This window comes from Struthio camelus, chromosome 2, assembly GCF_040807025.1.
Source record: "Struthio camelus isolate bStrCam1 chromosome 2, bStrCam1.hap1, whole genome shotgun sequence".
Taxonomy (NCBI): domain Eukaryota; kingdom Metazoa; phylum Chordata; class Aves; order Struthioniformes; family Struthionidae; genus Struthio; species Struthio camelus.
Window position 1 is genome coordinate 17551372 of NC_090943.1, and position 15530 is coordinate 17566901.

At 40.1% G+C, this 15530-nt stretch overlaps 1 protein-coding gene across 14 annotated transcripts in view; it reads left to right on the forward strand.

Moving 5' to 3' along the window:
* The first annotated feature begins 1139 nt into the window (after window positions 1-1139).
* The window catches only part of ZNF438 (zinc finger protein 438), a 71099-nt gene continuing 56708 nt past the window's right edge, over window positions 1140-15530 (forward strand). For 4 of the 14 annotated variants that reach the window (XR_011139579.1, XR_011139580.1, XM_068934434.1 and 1 more), the window contains exons 1-3: window positions 1166-1271; window positions 3514-3595; window positions 4088-4141. The gene's annotated coding sequence lies outside the window, so the exon portion shown is untranslated. The other 10 variants (XR_011139581.1, XM_068934437.1, XM_068934440.1 and 7 more) reach the window with 7 other exon arrangements.

The following is a 15530-nucleotide window of genomic DNA, read 5'->3' on the forward strand; positions in this document are numbered from 1 at the left end:
GCCAAGTAATATTTGAAATCATGCTGTCTTTTTTTCCACAGAAAGATCAGCTTTGCTGAAGAATAGATGATGAGAGGAGGGGAGGAAAAAAAAAGATTCCCTTTTTCCTAGATATTCTTATGTTTCCTGTTCTCTTATTTTTATTTCTGTATCTCTATAATATCATTTTTTCTTCCTCCTGCACCTCATCTCCCTCCTAGTTTTTCCCTTTTAGCCCTCTCTTAAATCCCACACTACCCTGTTCTTTGTAACACTTTCCTCTTTCCAGCGCTCCCCTCCAACTCCTTTCGCATACTTCCCAGTGCTTGTAGTTTCCTCTGGACCATTTCTGGGAACAGCTCTTGGATGTCTAGAAACTCCCTTTACCAACCCGCCTCCCCAAAATCCCAAATCCCACCCAGCCCTATCCCACTGTGCAAGAACAGTTGTTTTGGCAGGGGCTGGGTGGGTGGGGAAGACCTTGGGACAAGCGCGCGCCACAGCCTGACCAGCTGCGGCTTGGCCTCGGGCCTCCTGGGAGCCAAGGGCAAGGGCGGCTGTCGGGAAGGACGGCTGTCGGGAAGGACGGCTGCTGGGAAGGACGGCTGTCGGGATGGGCGGCTGTCGGGAAGGACGGCTGTCGGGAAGGACGGCTGCTGGGAAGGACGGCTGTCGGGATGGGCGGCTGTCGGGAAGGACGGCTGTCGGGAAGGACGGCTGTTGGCAAGGATGGCCATCGGGATGGGCGGCTGTCAGGAAGGACGGCTGTCGGGAAGGACGGCTGTTGGGAAGGACGGCCGTTGGGAAGGACAGCCGTCGGGATGGGCGGCTGTTGGGATGGGCGGACGTCGGGAAGGACGGCCATGTGGACGCAGGGCAAGAGGGGTGTCAAGGACAGCGGGATGAGCTGCGTGGTGAATAACTCGCGCAAACCACATGGGCTAGGCAACAGCGCAGGCACCGGTGACAGCACAGCTGGATGCCCACAGCGGTGGCCCTGCGCTTTTGAGGCCCTGCACTCAGCGGCTTTTGAGGGTGGACAGGCCGGGCGCTCGGCGGCCCTTGCAGGAGGCACCCGCGTAACGGCCATTTCGAGGCAGCGCCGCGGAGGCCGCTTTCCCTTCACCCCTCCCCTCCCCCCGCTGCCGCCTTCCCGCCGCGCGGCGGCCGTGGCTCTGCGCCTGCGCCCCGGTCGCTCCCGCCCACGCGGGCTTCCAGCGGACTGTGACGCCACAGCGCGCCGTCGCCGTGACGTGGCGGCGGCGTGACGCAGGCACGCAGAGGGGTGCGCTGTAAGTTCCCTTCCCCCGGGGTGGGTGCGGGAGCGCGAGCGGAGCAGAGCGGGAGCCGGGCGGCGCCGCGGGCGCGGGATGCCGCCGCCCCTTCCCGGCCCCGAGGGACCTGGCGGAGGGCGGGGGGGGGGGAGTTTGAGGGAGGCCGCTCCGCCCGCGGCCCGGGGCGAGGGAGGAGGAGCCGGTGGCGGCCGCCCCCGGCGGGGGCGTCCCGCGCCTTCGCCGCGGCCGGGCGGAGCGCGAGGGGCGGCGGACGCGGCCCCCGGGCTCTCGTCCCGGCGGGGCAGCGCGGCGCGGCGGCTGCGTGGCCGAGGGGCGGTTGCGAAACGCGGGGTGGCTGGCGGGGCGGGGCGGCGCCCCCGCAGCGGGCGCGCGGGCCTTGCCCTGCGTGAGGGCGGGGATGCCCTGCCGGCGGCGGCGGCGGCGGCGGGGCTCCCGGTGAGCGGGGAAGCCCCGGCTGGGGGCTGCGGAGCTGTTCTCGTGCGGTGACGCCGTGCCGCCGCCGCGGGAAGGCGGCCGTGCGAAACCTCGGCTTGGGCTTTGCGTCAGGGGTTTTCCGCAGCGGAGAAAAACAGAGGCAGCGCGGGCGCGTTTAGAGCACGAGCGGGACCGTAGTTACGGCGTGATGAGATGTAACATAATAAAGACGTACAAAAGCCCCTGTATATTGGTGGTTTCTACAAATCACGCGAGTTCGCGCTGGGCAAGACAGCGCGCTGAGGGGGGTGAGGCGGCGGTGGGTGCCCCCGTGGTGGGCGCCGCTCCGGGCTCCCCGGCTGCTTCCGCCCAGGCGGAGGGGCGGGTGCGGCCGGGCGGGCGGCGGAGGCCCGCGGGTCCCTTGCCAAGGCCGGGGCTTTGGTCTGTGGTGTGGCTGCAGGTGCTGTCGTTCGGGAGCGACCGAAAGAAGGGGACGTGGCGTTTGTGCGCAGTTGTGGTGCCGAGGCCTGGCAGCTCATGACTTCGTTAGGGCTCGGCCTGTGTTGTGTGCTTCGTTAGTGCCAACGTGCAGAAGTTATACGTGCTCTAACGTGGCCTGCACTGGGGAAAATGAAGCGCTAAGTGTTCAAAAGCAGTGCAAGAGACGGTTCAGGAGGGACTGCAGAGGTATCTTTGGTGTAGGGGATTTGATTGTGGCGTGTGGAGAAACTCCCCCTCGCCCCTTTTTTGGGGTCCAGGAGTCATGCTTTCCTGAAAGACTTCCCTAATTCTATGTCTGACTTAATTTATATGATGCATCTAAATATTTTCTTGCCAGCTTTTTGCTCAAGTTGTTTTGCATTTTGCTCACTTCTATTCTTCACGTTAACTATTTCATGCTGAAACTTTTTAAAATGTGTGTAGCATGTGTAGAGGTCTCAGTCAACAGCCGAGCCCTTAAATACTGTGTAATTTAGCTGGCATAGTTTAGAAATTACAGTCTTGGATTTGCGTGTACTGATTTATTTGAACTTGTAATATGGCATTAATAATGGTCTTTCATGTAATTATTCCATAACAAAAAAGGAAAAACAAGGAAGAAACGAGGTAACTGCATATCCCCCTTATAGCACAGTAGGCTCTATATGCAGTTTTGTATGTTTTTAACAGGCCTTTTCAGCAAACAAAATACTGAGCTTCCTTCTTTTTTAATGTAGCAATAGGTAGTTATTTTTAATACTAGTTTTGTGTGAAGTTTGTTTTTTTTTCTTTTCCTTGTTCCTCCAATTTTTTTTTTTTAATGTACAGCAAAGTATAATTCTCAAGGATGGGTGCCTAGCTTTTTCTCCTTTGGTAGCTAAAAGAATCAGATTTTTTTCTTTCAAACTTAAAGTTGGTTAAAGATTCTGAAGAATCAGGAGAAGGAAGGAAGAAGACTTATAGTGGTGCTGCAAGTTTAAAATATTTTTTGTAATGGTCTGATATAATATTCTTGAGTGTTAGTATAATTATTAAAAGATTTTTCTTGGGTAATGGAAGAATCAGAAGAAAATTGGAATGTGTATGGTATGATTCAAATATTATTTAACTTTTGCACAGAGTGTTGAAGTAATAGATTTTTAGATAACTAATTAAAAAGTTATGTAATTAAAATTTTTTTCAAAGAATTCATGAAGGAAATACTGGTTTCCTATGCATCCTTTATATCTTATTTTTCAGAATATTGGCACTAGTAATGACAGTGACAGCAAATGATGATATATTTCTGACTTATATGAAACTTTAGATACATGTAGTGATTTTCATATATATTTTTAATGCACAGGTTCAGTGATTATGCTGAATTAAACCAACTGAATGTTCTTCATCTGTGACGTGAGCGGTATTAAGGATTTGTATGTGCTAAGGTAATATGTCATTTATGGAAGTAGTTTAATACATTACAATGTTTATATGAAAATGGTGACGGTTTTAGATTTTTATTCGCATCTAATGAGATGCATATTGTCAGGTCATGAGGATGATGAAGTGGTGAAAGTACCATGTTCATCTGAAAGTTATTTTAGCTAAAAATGTTATTGAAGTTACAATTTTAGAAACTGACAGAATTTTAAAAATAAGTTGTCAAATCAGGAATGCGTTAACTTCGTCAGTTATTTTAGCAATATTGATTCAAATATGTGTGACTGTAATTTCTAATCTAAAGAACTGTGTGTGGTAAGCCTCAGAAATACCCTTGTGTTTGATCTGTTTAGAATAAACACACTTTATTAGATTATCATTTGAGTATTTACTGCTTTCTAAAATTTATACCTCTGTGTTTCTCATTTAGTATAATTTTTGTCCTTTCCTAAATATATTTCCTGAGATATTTGGACAATTTTTTCCCCTTAAAACAGCAATTCAGACGGATGAAATGCCTTATTGGCCATAGCAGCAACAGGATGTGTAAGGTAGGTACGCTGAAAGAATACAGTTAATATTCTGGCAGAATATTCTAATTTTTGTTGCTATATTTATCTGAACACGAAGGAATAACATATGGTGAGATGAGGTTTCATAGGTAGGACTATCTCTCAGAAATTTCATAACAAGCACCTCTTTCCAATGGCATATCTAAGTAGCTTACCTCCTTATGATTGTGGTAAACTGCTGCATGTTTGTCACAGGTTAACTGAGTACATGCAGGCAGCCTTAGGTACCTGAAGCATTTTAATTTTGCGTTCTTTGAATGGAAAATTTTGAATATGTCCTTTCCCTAAAGTTTTCTCTATCTACTTTCCTTCTTAAATAGACGATTTTTGTTTCTGTTTGATTTGTTTTTTTAACATTTCTTACTTTAATGCCACTGAGAGTATACTCCAGTGGGCGTGTTCTCCAATGAAATTATTTGTGTTCAGAATTTCCATAAAAGTTATTAGTGGTTCGTCAACAGTGAAAGGTTATTTTTGATGCTTATCCTCATCTGAAGTCAAGTTAAGATTTTGTCCTTATTTGCTCAGTCTTAATGCTTCATTTTTATCACTACAGTTGGCTAATACAGAACTGCAAAATGTTTTTACATAAAAGTTTTTTTTTTTAATAAAATTTTAAATATGGATGTGTATTTGTAGAAGACTGATAACATTGGCAAATAACAAAACAGTTACGCTTGGATAATATTTGTTAACTTTCTCATGAAGTGTATTTGCATGTTGTTATCAAAGTTGAATGAAATGCAAACTTCTACATGGTGTCAATGTTAAAAATATGTATGTTGTGTATCTTCAGAGACTGTTTAAATTGTGGAAATAAAAAGTTGTAATCACTTCTGCTTCCTTACTTTACCATGCTGGTGTAACAAACAGGCTCTTACTATGAATTTTAAATGTCATTTGTAGAATTCTGTTGTATTTGTTGTTGCTGTTATGTATTATCATTGGTCTTGTTGCCTTTCTTGAAAACACAGAGAATAGCTGGGTATAAACCATCCTATGATGTGATATTCGCTAATTAAATGTGTCTTTGTCTTATTATAGTATCATATTTGTGGGTATTGGTTTGTCCTTAATCAGATTAAACTGAGTGTAAGTAGTATTCAAGCTTACTTTTTTCTTTTTTTTTAACTTACTTGATTGATATTTATAGTGTAGTTAGACATCGTAGGAAATTATTATCACAGTTTGTGAAGCAATGCATCTTAATTCTTACTAATTAATATCAAAATTGCAATCAAAACACCGTAAACTTAAATGTAGTACAATTGTACTACATATGCTCTTATTAAACAAGGGTACAAAACTGTGTAAGATAAGGAGAGACTGTCTTTAGTTTGTCCTTAGTCTTTTTAGTGCATTAGGAAATAACTATTTTATCACCTAAACTATATGGTATTCTTTTTATCTTTGGTTCTTTCTGACACCTTTTGAAGGACGTATAGTACTGAAAGCCTTGCCTGAAGGGAGGTTAGCCAGTGTCCTGCAACTAAAACAGGTTTAGTATTGAGCCACCAGTATACTTTTAGTTATTAAACAAATGGAAAGGAAGGAATACAAAATGTAGCTCAGTGCATCTTTTAGAGCTGTAATGCATTGTGGTCACTTCACCTGTGGTTATGCTCGTTTAAAAACGAAACGTTCTATCTTAATTTTTTTCAGTATGATGAATTATTTTCTCATGGAATCATATACAGAATAAAGTTATGCTTTATTGAGGAATGAGTATATATTTTTAGAAGAAGTGATTTTCACTTTCAGTGCCTGTTATAGAATGTTAATTTCTGTGTGCAAGTCTTCTATGTTTTCATTCTCTAGCTAAAGCACTTGACTATTCTTCAGAAAAACCAAAACCAAGATTGTTGGTTTAGGAAAAAATTATCTTGCTTAATGCCAAGACAGAGTAATGTGCTGAGATAAAGTTCAAAGCTGGAGTATCCCTGTCCTGCTGAAATGCATCCATCACAACAAGTCTCTGGAGAGACAGGATGGTGGAAAGAACGGGAGTATTCTTATGTCCTACTTGGGTGTTTGCCAAGAGCAGCAGGTGCAAATGATATGGGAAAGCAGCTCACAAAGTGTATTTGCTGCAAGTAGGTGTAAGAGTTGGAGGGGGCAAGAAAGCACGGGTGGCAGGCGTACCGGACCTATCACTGAAATCAATTTGGACTATTAAGTGGCTTCTAAATTCAGGCTTGATGAAGAATTTCATGTTTGAGTAAGGAAATGTTTCTGTAACTGACTTGCCACTCTCAAGTTGTAAAGTCAGATGTATCAGTAACTGAAGGTTGGAAAGTCTGTAAGAACTATTTAGTGGTTGTACTCCCCCCGCCCCCATAGAAAAGCAGAAACCAGAACGAACAACCTTTATGGAGGAAGTGTGTGACCTCTCACTTTTTGGTTCCTTATTCATCCGCTATAGAAGGCAATGGTAAGGGACTCTTTCTTCTGTTACAAGGACCTTTCCCGAAGAAGAACTTTCCTCTTGAAAACTATGTATGGTTACTCCAGTGTGATTAGGTACACCTTACTCAAGTGTGATTTCTGTCATACCTATGCATCTTTACCGTTTCACTTTTCCTGTGTGTGTATCTATATCTATATATTTATAGTTCTTCTGGATGAACTATAAAAACAGGGATGTTCCTGTTACTGCCTTGTGTGGTTTTGAGCATGCTTCTGTGTTCTGCATATATGTGATTTTAAATAATAAAGGATACAAAACTGAATTTGGGGAGGTTTTTGGCGTTCCTGACTGGTTAGTTTCCTCATGTGAGGTTCCAGCCTACCAGTATTTTGCAAGTCCCTGTAATCTCAGATTTGTATTAGCCTACCATTTCAATGAAGCAGCACTACATGTAGCAAGACATGAACTTCTGATGGGTCTTGGTGTTTCTCAGCTCAGTCAGAAGAGGTGGTGAAGGAATAAAGTAGAACCGTGTATTTAGGAAGCAAGGTAGTGAAGTTTAAATGTCAGCAGTCTGTCCAGCATCCTTCTCTGTTAATGGTATACTTCTACCTTTAAGGGATAGCGTATGAACCTCAAAATACTGTTAGAGAATCAAAAAGGATCAGTCTACAAAAACTATATGGCTCTACTGTGTGTATAAGCTTGCTCTGCATATGATGAATCAAGCACTTTTAAGTTATCAGGCTACTAAAAAAAATCCCAGACTAATGTTGTGGGAGTGTTCAGTGGGTTTTATCATTGTTGTTGTCAGCAAATTTTGAGGCTTTACTGAAGGAGGAAAACAAATTGTTATAGGATTTAGACAAAAATCACTGTTCCATACTTCAGGACTGAAATGGAGACCACCCAAATGCCTTCAGCTGTTTTTTATTACTTTCAGAAATGATTTGTTCTTTTCAGCAAAGTGTTTATGAATGGAGAGTTGGGTGAATCACTCTATGTTCTTCCCAAAATCACACTATCAAACAAACTTTACAATAATCTTCCTCATTGTCAAAGGAGAAAGTCTTAGACCTTTGATTCTCTTGTTTTTTAGCTTCCAAATAAAAATAGCCATAGACAGTTCGGGCTGGATATCTTCAGAGGCACCTTTTTCTTGGAAACTTTTATCTAGCTGTGGCTAGGTATTTACCTCTTTAGGAGCAATAGGATATCTATCATATTGTAGGATATTTTAGTAATTAATTCAGGGGTGTTAACATTTACCATTGTTCTTGTAAAGTAAATGGGATGTAGAATGTTCTTCTCGTCTATAAATGTTTTTCTCTTCTATATTTACATGTGTTCTGTTTTCTGTTAAAATGTTAATTTTTCCCAGGGCAGGTCAACTGTATTACGTTACATACCTCTTCTTGTGCAGAAATCGCTCCTCGTTGAAGGCCTAATGGTGAAAAGTCCGCTTATCTGTAATTTAGGGGAGTCACCTTTGTTTTATCTCGTAAACCAGGGGTTTTCTTCCTAAGAAGATGTCTAATTGGTATATGACAGAGCTGAGGACTGTACTGGGTGAGACGTAAGCAAGGAATCACACTGAAGGAGAGGAAAGTAAAAGACTGCTTGGCCTGAAATGATAAGAGTTTTCAAACATTCGTGGAGGCATATAATCAAGGCAGAGGACTGTGTTTGGAAACTAGTTTTTGAGAGCTCTGTTAATTTCTGGTATCCGTAAGTGTTTATACTTGTAATCAGAGTAAATGAAATGTTGGGTTAAATAAAACATGATGGAGAAAAGTGTAGGAAATAAAATGCTATGGTAAAAAGCAGTGTCTTGCTGTCGTATAGTAAGTATGTCATCAGTGTATGTAGTGCTAAGTACCTCATGTAAAAAGGAAGGTGAAGAGTGAGGAGATTTGGAGAAAAGGCTAAAAGAGTGATCTATGGAAGTGGAAAACTGGTAAAGAGAAATTGAAGAAGATTGATCACCTTTTGAAAAGCAATAAATATGATGAAACATAGCGCAGATACACAGAATGATTGAATGGTTTCAAAAAAGTAGTTTAAGAGCTTTTGTTCTGTTAGATCATGATGGGGATAATAATTCCAGTTCAATAAGGGGACGTTCTGTGAAATTAGAGTGGCAAATATAAAACTTGAAAAAGGATTTATCTTTAAATATGTCAATAAGACAGTTCTGCAGTGTAGGGTTTTTTAATTTAAGAAAATTCAAATCAAAATTGGATAATTTAGAATGCAATCCATTATATGGACTCAGGGTACTTTTCTTCTAAAAGCATATAAACCCTCAGCTTTTGGGTCATTTGTGAGATTTTTTTTCCCCCCTCCCATCCTGATTTTTCTGTTAGAGATTATCCCAAAAAAGTGATACTTTGTACTGGTGATGAGAGTAGGGGAATTCGTTTTTTTCCTTACTTGTTCATGGAACACTTTGGGGAAAGATTATAGCATCTCACTAATTCCCTTGCTTCCTAGCCCTTTGTTAGGGTGCATCTAGGTGAAACATCAGCTGGGTACAATGGCTAGTTCTGCATGGGAGTGTCTGCTGAGGTACTTTTTCCTGTAAGCAGGCAGTTCGGAGAAGTGTTGGGCAATATCATTGGAGTCCTCATCCACTGGGGCAGAAGTTAGTTCGGCAGTTGTTTTTATGATTTTTGTTACTAGTCAGGCAGATTTTTCTAGTGCCTGGATTCACATATTAAGTAGGTATTCCCAAAGAAATTTAATCCAAGTTAGTTCACAAGTTTGTTCTGTTTATTCCAGTACCTGGAGTGATGGAGTGTTTGGGGAGGGTGAGGTGAACTAACAGTGGCCTTCTGTGTCATCCAGCCAACTTCCAGCAAGTATGTAAAAAGTCTATAAAAGAGAGCAGTGGGGGTATCTTAATTAAATGAGTATGCTTGTCACTCTGCCAGTCTTTTCTCTTGGCATGGTTCAAGTGCTGGAAACTATATTTACTTTCAGTCTCTATCAAACTCAAATACAAATCTGTGATAAACAAAAGCATCAAAAGCAGTGTTCAGCAGGAAGAGATATCCTAACTATAAATTGACCGACAGAATCAACTTTTCCTTATTCCCACTGAAATGTCCTCTTAATTCCATTTAGTATAGGCTGCAATTTTTACTTTCAGTATGTTTAGCAACAGACTGACTTAAATTTGTTGTGTTTGGCTCTAGATTAGCAAAGAGCAGATGGCAGGGAGGTGCTGTGGCAGGAATAAAAAGGTTCAGAAAGCTTATGGGAATCTGGAGGGTGAGGGGGGGAATCTTCCTCCTGTTTTTCTTCTCTGCTAGAAGCCGTACATACATTTAGAATTGCCATTCAGTTTGAACATTATGCTGCGAGGGTTAGTGCACTGACACGGGTGTTCTTTCCACAGTCATTTGAGTTGTGGGAAACAGGATTTATTTGCAAAAATAAAAGATGCCTGTGCAATTTTAAGAGATACCTTAATTATGGAAAGTTTGCCTGAAAGGTGGTTGCTTAGTGACTTGTGGGACGTTTTCCTGGCTTAGAATAGTCAAGATTTATACTGAAACATTTTCTCTATGTGATTCTTAAAAATGGAATTTCCCTATCAAGAGAGGAGAAACTTCAAGGATTGAGGTGCTCTCTCAGGAATAATGGACCTAAAGTAATGGTCGCATTGTAAATATTATTTATGATTGGAACATCTAAATAATAAGTTGTGTTTTTCAGGGATTGTTAGTATTTCAAAATTAAGCATTTAAAAGTCAGCAGTACAGGTTACCTGTCTTTGCATAAGCAGATACTGGAGAAGTTTGTTGCATTGGTTTGTTCAGTTTTGTAGTGAGTAGAACGCTTCAGATGTTAGCGTCTTTTTTTTTTAGGCTGGTAGTACTTTATCTTTGCCCTAATAAGGAGGCCAATTCTGAAGCATCTTGTGTAACTTGCTAGTTAATCTAATTACTTGGTTATCTTTCTCATATTTTAATTTTTTTTATTCATCGTCCACCAGCACTTCAAGAATACCTGTTGCCACAGTACAGTTTATGGATTATAAAAGTACAAATATAATCAAATGCCTAATCTGGAGTGATTTTGATCACAAGTTGCTAAATTGGGGAGTTGTACCAGTTCTCCACTGTCTGGCATGTATGATGATGTACTGATATTTTCTGGAGCCTGATGGATTTTTTTCCTCTGTAATGAAAAAATTTTACTTGCACCAGAATCGGAATAGGAGGATAGTAATACATCTTTTGATTTTTTTCCTTGAGATGATGCTCCTTAATCTTGTGTTAGTGTTTTAGAAAACCATGCTGCCTCCTGCTTTGGTTCTAACAGGTTTGGTGGTTGTAGCAGCTCTTTTCGTTTCCTACAGGAGAAATAGGATCTGAAATAGAGTGGGGGTATCTTATTGTGCACTCAATCAAAATATAATGAAAAAGTCTTACTTTTTTTTTTAATAAATACTGTAGTGAGATGTGTTGTCAGAAGTGTCATGTATGTAATGCACGTGTTCTGTTCTCCTTAGGGCTTATAAGGCCTTGACTGGAGCATGCTGTTCAGGTTTGGGAACAAACCTTAACGTATTTTTTGCTGATGGGCAGTTTACATGGATGGCTAAAAGAAAATAGGACAGACTAGATTGCTTGTTAGCTGTAGCACTTTGAATTTGTCTAGGTAGCTATTTTCAGTGTCTTGAAAATGACAAGCCCTTGTGGTTGGGTCTAACTTGAATAAGATGAAGTGAAGCTGTTTTGAGTCCCTAAATGTAAAGGAAGCCAGTTTTTATCAACAGCTGCTGCAAGGTTTGTTCAGACAGTGATAAGTCCAATATGTTTTCAGGATTTTGCACTTCTAACCAGTTGAGGGCAGCTTCTTCTGATACAGATGAGATGCTGGAAATGTAATAGAATTTAGTGTTTTATTATCATCATTTGTCTTTCCTGAACTTAATTTTATCCAAGTATTTTTCACCTGGGATTCAAATGCCTTTCTTTACTGCAGTGTCTGAAAGACTTTGTGACGACATAAAGAACATTAGAAAAACAGATATATTAGGGGTTCTGTATTTAAAGGGTTTATTCTGAATCATTTAATTGTAAGCATTTCTGAGGTTCCTTTTAGATGATAAGATTTCACTTCTAAAAAAAGTATCAAACTGTAGATTTCATTTAGAGTAGATGAGGACCTGCAAGAATCATACCTGTACTCTTTTGTAGGACTGTGGATTGTTGTGTGTACCCTCCTCCCCCATTTCATGTAAGTGGTACTATATTGGCGGTCAGCTGAATGGAGACTAGGTACAGTTTCTTGATCTGAGTCGACAGGATGCTGTCCCGAGACCAGAGCTATGGTTTGATGATATGAATCGTGCTCCAAAAGTATGATTCTGCAGTCCAGATTGCCCTGTTCCCCTCATTCCCGAGCAGTGTTGAACCTCTCAGGTATCTCTAGTCGTGTGTTCTGACATTTTTGCTGAGCTGTGAGCAATTCGGTTTCTAGTTGAATCCTGGGCAGAGTACCTGTCTGTTGAAAAGCAATTCAGTATCCTTGCACTGCAGAAGCGTAGACATGGAAAAACTTAGATGATCCTTGCTGTACTTTGTAGTCTGATTCAGATATGCTCGTTCCTTCTGGAAGATGGAGGATTAGCAAAGATGGACAGGAAGATGGAAGATAGGAAGATGGACATTAGCAAAAACAAAAATAAAAAAATCACTTAGTATTAGTTGAAAGTTATGTTTGAGATTACTCTTCAGATAAACAAGGTAGCATGTTTTTGCTGTGGACAATAATGTAAAATGTTCTTTTCATATTTGCCTTCTGCAGAATGTAGGAAAAGGAGAAAGAAATTTCTGCCATCTACTTTTAATTGTTGTGGTTCAGGTAAATCAGGGGCACAGTTTATAATTCTTTACTCTTCATAAGTATTTAATTTGCCTTTGAAAACCATTATTCTGATTACTTTGGCTACAGTTCTTTGTGACTGAGAAACTATATTATTATTTATAGAATAAATGAATTCCAGACAGCTGAGGATATCTTTTTTTAACAGCCCAGAATTTTACAAGGAAGCTGAAATTCTTGCACTTTTTAAAGCATCATGTTTTTAGTTTTCATTTTTCAAGATATTTAGGTAAAAGTAATAGCATTTCTTTTTGGAGTTTTCATATACCGTTAATTATTTAGAGAAATTGTCATATCCTTTATATATTGTTACAATATCACAATAATCCATTACATTTGGTACAAATTAATGGATAATTTTTGCTCCAACTTGGCTGTATTCTGGGAGACTAAAATGCAACTTTTTTGAGACCTTTTGAACAGTTGGAAATTGTAGGGTAAAAACACCTTAAATTTACAGAAAGATGAGCAGTTCTTCCTCTAATGTAAAGTCTGGGTGGTCATGCACAGTTCTGAGGCCTAGCTTTGGTCTTTGCAAAAACTGGTTAAGACTTACAGAAATGCCAGGACTTAAAGCGGCCCATTGGTAACTGTGTGATCTTGCTTCAGTGAAGCAGAAAAGCACATTTCAAAAAAATTAAACAGTCCTGAAGCGGTAGTATTTTCATATCTTTCGCTCTTTAACATGCGTATGTCTTTGATACACTGATGGTCGGTAAAAGTTGCATGTACCAAATTGTTTGTTTCTTTTTTTTTTGAAGTTAGTAGGATAGAGAAAGGAAAATAATTTACCCTAAAAATGTATTTTACGTCTGATTTGTGTTTCAGCAGTGGAAGTATGCAAGAACAGCCTGTATCTCGAAGGAACAGACTATGCCAGTGACGGAAGTCTTTGGTGTAAACATAAGCCTGTTTTCAGGCACATTGTTTGTTATTTAACCTTTGTTTACAACTGTTATTAATGTGTAATTGATCTGATAGATTGTAATAGGCATTTGTGGAGGTTTTGCATATAAAAAATTCTTCAAACAGTTGATCTGAAATACTGAAGGTCATTGGTAAATTATTTTTTTTGATTTTGAGTACAAAAAGCTTATTTTCATGTTTGAGATCAAAGTAGAGCAAAATCTTTTTAAATTGTTTTTAATTGAAACCACATTCCTAGAAATGCAAATATCTTTGAGACATTTAGTTGATCACATTTTGAAAACTGGAAAAGTCCTTTGGATTAAGCATACTGCCATCTAAGTGATGTTGATTCTGTTGACTGTAGAGCTGATTCTGTTAACTACAGAATTGGTCTGTTCTGCATATATTTCTTCCTGTTTCAGGAAGCTGTTCAGTTCAGAAAACAGCAAAGAAATGAAGAACTAAAAAATGCTGATCTGCAGAAGTTGAGGAGTAATGTCTTTAATTGGAGCGAGGAAAATGTAAGCTAAGGAACCAGAGTAGTTTCCTGATAGTGATATCTAATGTTTTCTTGAGTGCCTTCCGCCTTTACAGGAAAAAAAAAAAAAAAAAAGAGGGGTGGTAAGAAAAGGATCCTTGCTTGTGTATTGGATTGTATATGTATAGTCTTGGAACCACCCTGCCTTATCAGGGAAATAGACTGGACTAAGTATCCCAGGTCTTTTTTAACTGAGATTTCAGTGATGGGAGAAATACTCATCTTAGGCAGTATAAGAGTTTCTTATCTAACTGGAGTTATATTTTCGAAGATGTTTACTGTTCATTATTGAAGATAGTTTAGTTGAATTTTCAGTTTATACTATTTAGGCTTTAAACGCTAGAAAGACCCATTTCGTTTCTAAGTTGCTCGTTAAGTGATCAAAGCTTAACAGTTACAAGTTGATAGATAAACTTCAAAAATGTGCATAGGTTAGTATTGATTGGCACAGAAGAACCGTTCTTGGAGAATATTTACAAATAATAGGTTCAGATTTTCTTCAGCAATTTCTCTCTCTGATACTCATCTGTGAATGGTATTGCTCTCTGACGGAAGTAACTGCTTTTATTCAGTCTTCGCTTATATTTAGAAAGCTGCTTTATGAGAAAGTGTTTAGGGTATATGCTCCTCTTGCAGTATGGAACAGACTAGGTGGAGTCATTGACATACAGATGTTGATTGTCCACAGATGCCTGAAAATCAGAGATGACTTTCAATTTATATAGAAGTCTCTAGTCATGTTTAGAAACTTAATAACTTCCAAAGTTAGTATCTTTGGAATTCATTTTTGCATTATAAACTGGATTTATGGGTCTAGAGTATGATATTCCTTTACTTTCAGATTTTTAAAGTTAGTTATGTTTCTATCTGGAAATAAGACAAAATGAATGCCAGTAACCTCTTCATTAAAAGACACTGGTAAATTACTGATTTTCGGATATAAGTTCTGAAGGGTCCCTACAAAGAGCAGATGTAGTCAGGAGGAAAATTTTGTTGATTTGCAAAAAACCAAATTGTATTAATGGTGCACTTTGTGAGCTGCACTGCTGCCTCAGAGTCCAACCGATGAACTAATTAAATTATCTGTTGAAAGGAATGCTCAGCTTCTGATACGTTGTCTACACTAGGGAAGGCAAGGAAACATTTCCCAGCACTGTTGCCATCAGCTCATCTGCATGTTAAGAGTCCAAGTAGCTAGCTCATGGCTTCCCACAGATTTCCAAACTGAGCAGTTAACCACTAAACCACTGAAAAGCTACGGTTTTATCCACATTGAGGCCGTCATAGTTCTACTGAAAATGTGATAGCGGTATCACTAGAAGTATTTTTGCATTATGAGTACAAGTACTTTAAAGACCGAATGTCTTGAGACAATACTGAAGTATTTTTCTGACTGATCTAGGTGAGTGTTGTGTGCTGTGGATAGATTTGCACCAAGTTCATAGCCCTCACAAATTTACTGTAGTTACAGGATTTATCTATTATTGTACTTTTTAGGGATATTATCTTGTATGGACATTTCGTGGCTGAATAATTAATCTGTGTTGGAGGCAGATCAATTCGGAAGAAATGACTTTAATCTCAGAAGAACGTGCGTTCACTGGGAAAGTTATTTT